The sequence below is a fragment of the Hylobates moloch genome, unplaced genomic scaffold (assembly GCF_009828535.3).
Source record: "Hylobates moloch isolate HMO894 unplaced genomic scaffold, HMol_V3 SCAFFOLD_19, whole genome shotgun sequence".
NCBI classification, from domain to species: Eukaryota; Metazoa; Chordata; class Mammalia; order Primates; family Hylobatidae; genus Hylobates; species Hylobates moloch.
The window spans coordinates 78,643,498-78,656,018 of record NW_026652294.1 but is presented as its reverse complement, the minus strand read 5'-3'; the positions used below and the strand labels follow the sequence as shown (position 1 = coordinate 78,656,018).

At 43.6% G+C, this 12,521-nt stretch overlaps 1 pseudogene; it reads left to right on the top strand.

Moving 5' to 3' along the window:
- The first annotated feature begins 1,303 nt into the window (after nucleotides 1-1,303).
- Nucleotides 1,304-2,544, top strand: LOC116459282 (eukaryotic initiation factor 4A-I-like; annotated as a pseudogene).
- Nucleotides 2,545-12,521: the final 9,977 nt, after the last annotated feature.

The following is a 12,521-nucleotide window of genomic DNA, read 5'->3' as shown; positions in this document are numbered from 1 at the left end:
CGGAACCAAGTTGGAAAACACTCTTCAGGATATTATCCAGGAGGACTTCCCCAACCTAGCAAGGCAGGCCAACATTCAAATTCAGGAAATACAGAGAACACCACAAAGATACTCCTCGAGAAGAGCAACTCCAAGACACATAATTGTCAGATTCATCAAAGTTGAAACGAAGGAAAAAATGTTAAGGGCAGCCAGAGAGAAAGGTCTGGTTACCCACAAAGGGAAGCCCATCAGACTAAGAGCAGATCTCTTGGCAGAAGCTCTACAAGCCAGAAGAGAGTGGGGGCCAATATTCAACATTCTTAAAGAAAAGAATTTTCAACCCAGAATTTCATATCCAGCCAAACTAAGATCCATAAGTGAAGGAGAAATAAAGTCCTTTACAGACAAGCAAATGCTGAGAGATTTTGTCACCACTAGGCCTACAAGAGCTCCTGAAGGAAGCGCTAAACACAGAAAGGAAAAACCGGTACCAGCCACTGCGAAAACATGCCAAATTGTAAAGACCCTCAAGGCTAGGAAGAAACTGCATCAACTAGTGAGCAAAATAACTAGCTAACATCATAAGGACAGGATCAAATTCACACATAACAATATTAACCTTAAATGTAAATGGGCTAAATGCTCCAACTAAAAGACACAGACTGGCAAATTGGATAAAGAATCAAGACCCATCAGTGTGCTGTATTCAGGAAACCCATCTCACATGCAGAGACACACATAGGCTCAAAATAAAGGGGTGGAGGAAGATCTACCAAGCAAATGGAACACAAAAAAAGGCAAGGGTTGCAACCCTAGTCTCTGATAAAACAAATTTTAAACCAAAAAGATCAAAAGAGACAAAGAAGGCCATTACATAATGGTAAAGGGATCAATTCAACAAGAAGAGGTAACTATCCTAAATATATATGCACCCAATACAGGAGCACCCAGATTCATGAAGCAAGTCCTCAGGACCTACAAAGAGACTTAGGCTCCCACAAAATAATAATGGGAGACTTTAACACCCCACTGTCAACATTAGACAGATCAACGAGACAGAAAGTTAACAAGGATATCCAGGAATTGAACTCAGCTCTGCACCAAGTGGACCTAATAGACATCTACAGAACTCTCCACCCCAAATCAGCAGAATATACATTCTTCTCGGCACCACATCACACTTATTCCAAAATTGACCACACAGTTGGAAGTAAAGCACTCCTCAGTAAATGTAAAAGAACAGAAATTATAACAAACTGTCTCTCAGACCACAGTGCGATCAAACTAGAACTCAGGATGAAGAAACTCACTCAAGCTAGTTTCTAAGGATCATGTCTGCGAGCCAGGATTCCCGATCCAGAGACAATGGCCCCGATGGGATGGAGCCCGAAGGCGTCACCGAAAGTAACTGGAATGAGATTGTTGACAGCTTTGATGACATGAACCTCGCGGAGTCCCTTCTCCGTGGCATCTACGCCTATGGTTTTGAGAAGCCCTCTGCCATCCAGCAGCGAGCCATTCTACCTTGCATCAAGGGTTATGATGTGATTGCTCAAACCCAATCTGGGACTGGGAAAATGGCCACATTTGCCATCTCGATTCTGCAGCAGATTGAATTAGTTATAAAAGCCACCCAGGCCTTGGTCAGAATTGGCTCAGCAGATACAGAAGGTGGTCATGGCACTAGGAGACTACATGGGTGCCTCCTGTCATGCCTGTATCGGGGGCACTAACGTGCGTGCTGAGGTGCAGAAACTGCAGATGGAAGCTCCCCACATCATCGTGGGTACACTTGGCCGTGTGTTTGATATGCTTAACCGGAGATACCTGTCTCCCAAATACATCAAGATGTTTGTACTGGATGAAGCTGATGAAATGTTAAGCTATGGATTCAAGGACCAGATCTATGACATATTCCAAAAGCTCAACAGCAACACCCAGGTAGTTTTGCTGTCAGCTGCAACGCCTTCTGATGTGCTTGAGGTGACCAAGAAGTTCATGAGGGACCCCATTCGGATTCTTGTCAAGAAGGAAGAGTTGACCCTGGAGGGTATCCGCCAATTCTACATCAACGTGGAACGAGAGGAGTGGAAGGTGGACACACTATACGACTTGTATGAAACCCTGACCATCACCCAGGCAGTCATCTTCATCAACACCCGGAGGAAGGTGGACTGGCTCACTGAGAAGATGCATGCTTGAGATTTCGCTGTATCCGCCATGCATGGAGATATGGACCAAAAGGAACGAGAGGTGGACATGAGGGAGTTTAGTTCTGGCTCTAGCAGAGCTTTGATTACTACTGACCTGCTGGCCAGAGGCATTGATGTGCAGCAGGTTTCTTTAGTCGTCAACTGTGACTTTCCCACCAACAGGGAAAACTATATGCACAGAATCAGTCGAGGTGGACGGTTTGGCCGTAAATGTGTGGCTATTAACATGGTGACAGAAGAAGACAAGAGGACTCTTCGAGACATTGAGACCTTCTACAACACCTCCATTGAGGAAATGCCCCTCAGCGTTGCTGACCTCATCTGAGGGACTGTCCTGCCACCCAGCCCCAGCCAGGGCTCAATCTCTGGGGGCTGAGGAGCAGCAGGAAGGGGGAGGGAAGGGAGCCAAGGGATGAACATCTCGTCATTTTTTTTCTTTGAATAAATATCACATTTTGAGGCAAAAGAAGGAACTGTGAGCATTTTAGACACCCTTTTCTTTGGGGTAGGCTCTTGCCCCAGGCGCCAGCTCTTCTCCCAAAAAAGAAAAAAATCCCTTTCCCTAACCTAGTAACCTCAAGATCCCAGAGGCTCTCCTCACCTCAGCTGAGCTCCTTTGAAAGTGATTCAAGGGACTATGTCACTCAGCTTCATTTGCTGGACCAAATCTGGAGGGAGAACCCCTAATACCCCTGAGTGAGGGTGCCCAGGGGGTTGTCCCCAGGTGGGGGGAAGCAGGGGAGAGAAAATGGTAGCCATTTTTACACTGTTTTGTATAGTATTTATTGATTCAGGAAACAAACACAAAATTCTGAATAAAATGACTTGGAAACTGAAAAAAAAAAAAAAAAGAAAAAGAAACTCACTCAAAACCGCTCAACTACATGGAAACTGAACAACCTGCTCCTGAATGGCTACTGGGTACATAATGAAGTGAAGGCAGAAATAAAGATGTTCTTTGAAACCAATGAGAACAAAGACACAACATACCAGAATCTCTGGGATACATTTAAAGCAGCGTTAAGAGGGAAATTTATAGCACTAAATTCCTACAAGAGACAGCAGGAAAGATCTAAAAATGACACCCTAATATCACAATTAAAAGAACTAGAGAAGCAAGAGCAAACACATTCAAAAGTCAGCAGAAGGCAAGAAATAACTCAGATCAGAGCAGAAGTGAAGAAGATAAGAGACATAAAAAACTCTTCAAAAAATCAGTGAATCCAGGAGCTGGTTTTTTGAAAAGATCAACAAAATTGATAGACCACTAGCAAGACTAATAAAGAAGAAAAGAGAGAAGAATCAAATAGATGCAATAAAAAATGATAAAGAGGATATCACCACTTTTACCACAGAAATACAAACTACCATCAGAGAATACTATAAACCCATCTATGCAAATAAACTAGAAAATCCAGAAGAAATGAATAAATTCCTGGACACATACACCCTCCCAAGACTAAAACAGGAAGAAGTTGAATCCCTGAATAGACCCATAAAAGGCTCTGAAATTGAGGCAATAATTAATAGCCTACCAACCAAAAAAAGCCCAGGACCAGACGGATTCACAGCCGAATTCTACCAGAGGTACAAGGAGGAGCTGGTACCATTCCTTCTGAAACTATTCCAATCAATAGAAAAAGAGGGAATCCTCCCTAACTCATTTTATGAGGCCAGCATCATCCTGATACCAAAGCCAGGCAGAGACACAACAAAAAAGGAGAATTTTAGACCAATATCCCTGATGAACATCGACGCAAAAATCCTCAATAAAATACTGGCAAACCGAATCCAGCAGCACATCAAAAAGCTTATCCACCATGATCAAGTGGGCTTCATCCCTGGGATGCAAGGCTGGTTCAACATATGCAAATCAATAAGTGTAATCCAGCATATAAACAGCACCAAAGACAAAAACCACGTGATTATCTCAATAGATGCAGAAAAGGCCCTTGACAAAATTCAACAGCTCTTCATGTTAAAAACTCTCAATAAATTATGTATTGATGGGATGTATCTCAAATTAATAAGAACTATTTATGACAAACCCACAGCCAATATCATACGAATGGGCAAAAACTGGAAGCATTCCCTTTGAAAACTGACACAGGGGTGCCTTCTCTCACCACTCCTATTCAACATAGTGTTGGAAGTTCTGGCCAGGGCAAACAGGCAGGAAAAAGAAATAAAGGGTATTCAATTAGGAAAAGAGGAAGTCAAATTGTCCCTGTTTGCAGATGACATGATTGTATATTTAGAAAACCCCATCGTCTCAGCCCAAAATCTCCTTAAGCTGATAAGCAAAATTCAGCAAAGTCTCAGGTTACAAAATCAATGTACAAAAATCACAAGCATTGTTGTACACCAATCACAGACAGAGAGCCAAATCATGAGTGAACTCACATTCACAATTGCTTCAAACAAAATAAAATACCTAGGAATCCAACTTACAAGGGATGTGAAGGACCTCTTCAAGGAGAACCACAAACCACTGCTCAATGAAATAAAAGGATGATATTACTTTCAATATCTCAGAGGGTTTACACTCTTCCTGGGATATGGTTTCTAATATTAATTGGGAGAGAGGATGATATGACTCCCAGTATTGCAGGGGGTGTACACCCCCTGTTATTTTGTTGCTAATATCCGGGTTGGGAGAGGATGATATTACTGCCAATATCATAGGAGTTGTACACCCCATCTGTGATATTATTCCTAATATTCAAGGGAAGAGAGAATGACATTACTCCCAGTAGTGCAGGAGGTGTACACACCCCTGTGATATTGTTGCTAATACCCAGTGGAGGAGACGATGATATTACTGGCCGTATCGCGAGGGGTGTACACCCCCTCTGTGATATTGTTTTTAATACCCAGGGGGCTAGAGGATGACATTACTTCCATGATCATAGTGGGTGTACCCCAATTGTGTGGTATTGTTCTGAATATCCAGGGAGGGAGAGGATGATATTACTGTCACTATCGCAAGGGGTAGACACTCCTTCTTTGATATTGTTCCTAATATCCGGGGGGGAGAATAGGATATTAATCCCCAAATCGCTGTGGGTATACACCCCTTTTTGATATTGTTCCTAATATGCTGGGGGAGAGTCTATGATATTACTGGCCACATCACAGGGTGTGTACACCAGCACTCTTATATTGTTTCTTATTTCTTGCGGTGAAGAAGTTGATATTACTCCCAAAATGGAATGGGCTGTAAACCCCCCATAAGATATTGTTCCTAATATCCAGGGGGAAAAGGATGATATTACTTTCAATGTTGCAGCAGGTGTATAATCTGCCTGTTATATTGTTCCTAATATCTGGGTGGGGGGGGGAGGTGAGGACGGTATTACTCGCAATATCTCAGAGGGTGTACACTGCCCCTGTGATATTGTTCTAAATATCCACTGGGGTAGAAAATTATATTACTCCCAATATCGCAGGTGGTGTAAATGCCCCCCAATATTTTTCCTAATATCCAGGTGAGGTAAGATGATATTACTCCCAATATCACAAGTGGTGTACACACCTTCTTTGATATTTTTCCTACTATTTACTTGTGGAGGGGATGATATTACTCCCAGTATCAAAAGAAGTGTACACGCCCCCTGTGATATTGTTCCTAATACCCAGGTTAAAAGAGGATGATATTACCCCCAATATCGCAGGGGGTTCGCCATACACTCTGTCTGTGATATTCTTTCTAATATCCAGGAGGAGAGAGAATAATATTACTCCCAATATCGCAGGGGCTATACACACCTTGTGATATCGTTCCTAATATCAGTGAGGGGAGGAGATGATATTACCACAAATATCAGAAGAGGTGTACACCTTTCCTGTGATAATTGTTCCTAATCTCCATTTTGGGAGAGGATGATATTACTTACAATATTGCAGGGGTTGTACACTTCCCCTGTGATATTGTTCCTAATATCTAAGTTGGGAGAGGATGATATTACTCCCAATATCGCTGGGGGTGTACAACCCTTCTGTAATATTGTTCCTAACATCCACAGGGGAAGAGATTAATATTACTCCCAACATCCCAGGGGGTGTACATCCCCACTGTTATATTGCGCCTAATATCAAGGGGTGGAGAAAATGATATTACTCCCAATAGCGCCGTGTGTATACACCCCTCCTGTGATATTGTTCCTAATATCCAGGGGCTAAAGATTGATATTACTCCCAATATCCAGGGGATAGAGGATGATATTAAACCGAATATCACAGTGGGTGTACACAACTCTTGTCATATTGTTCCAAATATCCAGGCAGGGAGAGGATGATATTACTCAAAACATTCCTGGGGCTGTACACACCCCTCTGTGATATTGTTTCTAATATACAGAAAGGGAGAGGATGATATTACTCTCAATAAACAGAAAGGTACAATTCCCATGTGATATTGTTCTGAATATCTAGGGTGAGAGAGGATGATATTACTCCCAACCTTGCGGAAGGTGTGAACACCTTCTGTGCTATTGTCCCTAATATCCAGGGAGAAAGAGGATGATATGACTTTCAACATTGCAGGGGGTGTGCGCCCCCCCCGTGATATTGTTTCTAATATGCAGAGGGGGAGAGGTTGATATTACTGCAAATACCCCACCTGTGATATTGTACTGACTATTTAGCAGGAGAGAGGGGGCTGATATTACCAATAACGCAGGGGAAGGTCAACCCCCCTCCCCCGCTGGATATGACGAGCCATCCGACAGGGAGGTGTCCACCCCCCACCATATGGAGAGTAATATCTCCCCGCTCTCCCCCCACCTCCAGCTTCTTTCTGCTAAGGTCCCCGTGCCCCTCCAGGTGGCTTTCTTGGGCAAGGCATAAAAGAAATTACGTGGTTTTCTTGCTCAGATTTGTTCGCAAGTCCATGAGAAAAACTCAGGGAGTCCTGCATAAATCCGGTGTTCCAGCAGCCAAGGCCTCCAGCTAGCCGTGCCCTACAGTCGAGATGGCATGTCAGGATTCCCCTCTCTTTTACCTGTTGACTCCTCCTGAGCCCTCCGGACTCTGCCTAGGTGCCTCTTCCTCCAGGTTGTCCGCTCCTGTCCCCACCCTTCCTCACCTGCTCTCCTAATACCATGGGCTGACCCAGCGCAGCATTTCTCACGCATCTCACAGCTGCCTGCCTCCTTGTCCGTATCCGGACTCCACAACCTGAAGGTGAGGGCTGCACCTGCCTTGACCAGCATTGTATCCCTTGCTCCTACCGGAGCACTTAACACAGAGTGATTCCTCAGTCAACATTTTCTGGATGAGTGAACAAAAAATAAATCTACACATCAAGTGAAAATTAGGCTGAGCAGAAATGAAGCAAGTGATAAAGTACAAGAGAAGGATATACCTGTTATTCTAGGCATGCTAATTCTAATTTTGGAATTGCTGTGGTTATTTCATGTTACTCTGCCAGGCTTCAGTGTTAGGCAAGTGCAATTCTCTGTGCAAGCAGGGACAGCTCTCCTGAAAGGTCCTGTTGGTCCTGGGAAGTGATGGTACATGCGACTCATCCCTCAAACCAGAAGGCTAAGCTAAACTAGCAGGAGAGCTGCAACAGGAACATTCTGGCAGGAAAGAAACAGCATGCTCTGTATACCAGCCGTGTGTGGCCCGAAATAAAGGATGCTCACCCTGTGAAGACTGACCAGGACGCAGAGACAAGGACGTCAGGCAAGATCCCACCCATCCTTAGGGACACAGTCTGTTTGTTAGCATCATTAGGTACTAGCTGACGTGCATAAAGCATTGAGCATGTGCCAGGCACTGTGCTAAGCACTTCACATACACTATTTCATGTAATCTCCACCACGCCCATATAAGGTGAAACTTATAAATATCACCATTATATAGATGGGGAAATTGAGGCTTGGAGACGTTAAGTTGTTTGCCTGAGGCCACAAAGCTGGTAAGCAGCAGAGCTGGAATCCAAACCAACAGAAATTCCATCTAGATACCCAACTCCTCACCGCCGTCTATCCTTGGAAACTAGACTAGTCCCCGAGGAAACACGAATCTACATTTTATTTCAACAAATAAGAGCTCTTTCCTTACAGTAGTTATTTAAATAGTTTTAATAAAAATTTAAAATCTATTTCAAGGTTAAAGTTTCAAAGCCATCAAACATCAAATATATTATATATGAAAATACATTTGTATATATTATAAACAGATACATGATGTGATATAAAGTGCTGGATCCAGTGCATCAGAAAATACACGCAAAAAAAAGTACCCGAGAGCATTATATAAAATATCAGCTGCTTACCAAATCGGCATTAAATACTTAAGGACTGTGACCTATTACTTAAAGTATTACAAATCCAGTCTTATCTAAAAATCTCTATTTGTCCTAGGAAAATAATACTTTTTAAAGACAATAATTTGGTAATTTGAATAATATTTAGATCTATCTAAACTTAAAGCCTATATATTTGCCACGCTTTTACATGCATACCAGTATTACAGACACAATACATTTTATCAGGTATTTTTGATAATGTGCTAGGAATTGTTTGAAATATAAAGAAGAATAAGATTTCATTTTCACCATCTCAGAGATTCCAGATAGTGGTGAACACAGAAACCCATGAAAATAACTGCAGGATGAGATAGATGAAATTATGGAAGCCCAATGTACCATGGAAAAATGGACATGGACGTGGAAATTTTATTTCATATGCATACTCATTAAAGAAATAACAAGCCTAAAAAAGTTAGCTACCTTTGGTTTTTATTATTTATGTCTTACACTCAAGTGAACTTTTTTCTCTCTAATCTAATATCATTCAAATCCTGAGTCCCTTTAATTAAGTTATCCTAAAATGAATTTTCATGAGCACAGAATTTGTGCTATTACTCTATCTGCACCTCATGGATATTACCACATTTTAGATTTTATGTTTTAAAACACAAAACAATATAAAACCTAAAGTTTTAACATAAAACGTCTTTGGATCTTCAACTAAAATATTAAAGATATAAAAAACTTTATTCTCCTCAAAATAAAACTAGATTTAAAATTTTCAATGAAATAGTTGATTGATCATTTATATTTCTATAAATATATGGAAAATAATCTATTTTTTAATTGTAAGACATTACAATTTTAGATTGTATTTGCATTTAGGAAAATTTCACATAATCTTTCTCAGATCCAGGCTTACTGTGATAAAAATTTGTTTTTTCAATAGTTGATTCTTCAAAATATCTTGACTAATCCTTCTCCCTCTACAAACAATAGTATTATTTGCCAGTATTCAAAAGTCTGAATAAACGACCTTATCCCTGGGAATATCTTGCCAAAAAACTATTACCTGCAGGTACAAAGTCCAGAATGTCAACTTCTTCAGAACAAACAGTTCAGTTTCTCTCATAAAAATGCAAGGGAAAAAAAAAAAGAGGATTAAGGAAATCTAAAAGAGATATAATAGCCCGTATCAACCAAACACAATCCATAACCCGTATTAGCATTCTTATTCAAACCAACCAACTAAACAAAAAGTTTTTAGACAATTGAGGATATTTAAATATTGCCTTGATAAACTGATGCTATTAATGGAGTATTTAGGTGTGATAATAGTATTGTGGTTACATTGATGGGAATCTTCTTTTTTATAAATGGGGTCTTGCTATGTTGCTCAGGGTGGTCTTGAACTCCTGGCCCAAAGTGATCCTCCAACCTCAGCCTCTCAAAGAGCTGGGATTACAGGGAGGAGCCACTGCACCCAGCCTCATTGATGGAATTATTATCTTTTAGAGAAATATTCAAAAATACAATACAATGATAGACTATCTGGGATTTGATTCAAAATAATTCAGTGGGGAGGGGACTGTCAGCAGATAAAGAAGACACAAGGTTGGCCCAGAGGAGAATTACATAGAGGTTAATTATACTAACCTCTCTAAACTTAAAGAAAATATAAACATTGTTTGAAATACGACATAATGTATCCTATACAACTGATACCTTGAATAACACAATAACAGTCCCCTTAATTTTAGGAACTACTGGTCATAAATACGCCCTTACATATAGACACCCCCTCTATACACAGCAAAATCACATTATTTGACAAAAAGGAAATCTCTTAGGCTGCGTTTAATCTTATTGTTCCCTTTGCCTGGATTTGGGAATAGAAACTGCTTCACTGGCTAAGTAAATCATAACTGTCCCAAAATATTCTTAATTACTGATTTCAATAAACATATCCCTTCGTTCTAAGAACAATTAAGAAAATGAAGTTTATGTTGAGGTAAACCTGACAATGTTAAGGTAGTTGCGAAACAGGGAACTAATGATTAACTGAATTTCGTACTAGATTCTCAAATCCTTTTTCTTTTTCTACTCTAACGTTTTCTTGGGATGGGGCGAATTCTAGCGATCACCTATGTCAGTTTTCTGCAGGTGGTATATATTGTTAGCGATCACCTATGTAAGTTTTGCAGGTGGTATATATTGTTAGCGATCACCTATGTAATTTTTTGCAGGTGGTATATATGGAATCAATGAATGCTTAAAACCAATTAAAAATAATTTCAGTGATTACATGAAAACATAGCTAGAAAAACTAAAGTATTTTTGTAGAAATTACGAGAAGGTTACATTAACAATTAGAATAAGGTTACTATTTAGATTGTAATCAGGTGTCCATGTGGAAAGAAATTTCTGAGCATTTTTCCGGAAGGCTGGGGAGGAATGAGAATCGTGACTCTCCACACTTGCAATAAAATGTGGTGAAGGACTGGTGCAAACTCTCAAAAGCCACCATTTGCTAAATCTCCCCGCCAGCCTTGTTAGTACTTACCGCAGTTTGATTCCATTATTTTTCTCGTGGTTTCTGCTGTTTCTCTAAATTTTCTAACGACCGTTATTAAGTAAAAACGAAAGCAACGTGGCCGTGTGATCTAGGCAGCCCGGCGATGAGATTTTGGGATCATAACCTACATTCCAATGTGTAAACAGATTTTCTTCATTTTGGATACTCAGTGTACACAGAATCGGCGCTGTAGGATGTTACTGCCGTGCCAGAAGGCACCTGCGCGGGACTTGCTGGCCACCGACAGTCCCCTCTGCTTGCAACCCTGGGCCAGCCCCGGAGACCCCTCGTCCCCCGGCTCCGGGACGTCCTCTCTCCTCTGCGGTGGCCACCAGCTCCCCTCCTGCTCCGATAGTCCCGGACCTGCCGGCCCGAGGGTTCGCGGAGGGCCGGTCCCTGCAGCACCTGCAGCAGCCCCGCGTCCCGGCCCCTGGTCTCTCGGACCTTCACCCCAGGCCAGCGCAGCGCAGCTTCCCGGGCAAGTCTCACGCTGCCGGGATCCGGTGCGCGGCGACCAAGTGGAGAGAGCTGGATCGAGACTCCGAAGGGGAATTCCGGCTTCGCGGGGCGGCGCGGGGCACGGAGCTGCCCACCTCTGCGCCGTGGGAAGGCGCCTGGGATTCGGAGGTGGCTTCGGGCCCGCAGGGAGCCCAGGGGAGGGATTCCCGGTCCCGCCGGCACCTACGTCGAGGGGTGCCTGGGCTCTTGGGGGCCGCGAGAGGAAAAAGAACGAAAATCACAGCAGGGAGGAAGAACGCACCGAGCGCTCCCCTGTGAGGCAGGCTGGGCTCTAGTCGGGCGCGAGCCGGGCCGCGGTCCGGGGGAGTCTGGGGGCGCCGTTCCCCGCGATCCGCAGAGACTTGCAAGAAAACGCACAGCCCGGGGCGCCGGGGTAGAGGACCGACCACGCGGGTCTTTCGGCGCGTGTGGGTCTCGGGGAGAGAAACGCGCTTCCTGGCGCCGGGGGCCGTGGGACAGAGGCCACAGGAGGAGGAACTCGGGGCCCTGGCCCGGGTCAGGCTTCCACCCCTGCGACCCGCAAGAGGCCCGGGCAGGAAAGGCGGCGAGCGCGGGCGGAGCTAGTGGTTCAGAACCTGGCCAGGTGCCACTGCCCGAGGGTCCTCGGGAGAGTTTCCTAATGTCTCCGAGTTACCCATTTCCAGTCTGGAAAATGGAGAATTCTAGAGTGTCTTCTTCAGTGAGTGCTGGGAGCGCTGAAGGAGGGTCGGTGCCCGGCAGACCAGGAGCAGGAGGAAGGGGTTGGCCGATGCTGTTACTATCATCAGCGTTACTAGTGGGCAGGACAGTGTAGGGGGGGGTGGGTAAGGGGCCTCCCCGCGCCCCCCAGCCCCTCGCGCTCGGCTCCAGCTCTTTGGCTTCCTTCCCTGGGCAGCTCCAGGCTTAGCTGTCAGCCAGTTCTCAAGAAGACGATCCCGAGGGTCCAAGACCACCCTTGACCCTCGACACTGGACTCTTCGTGCAACTGAGAAGA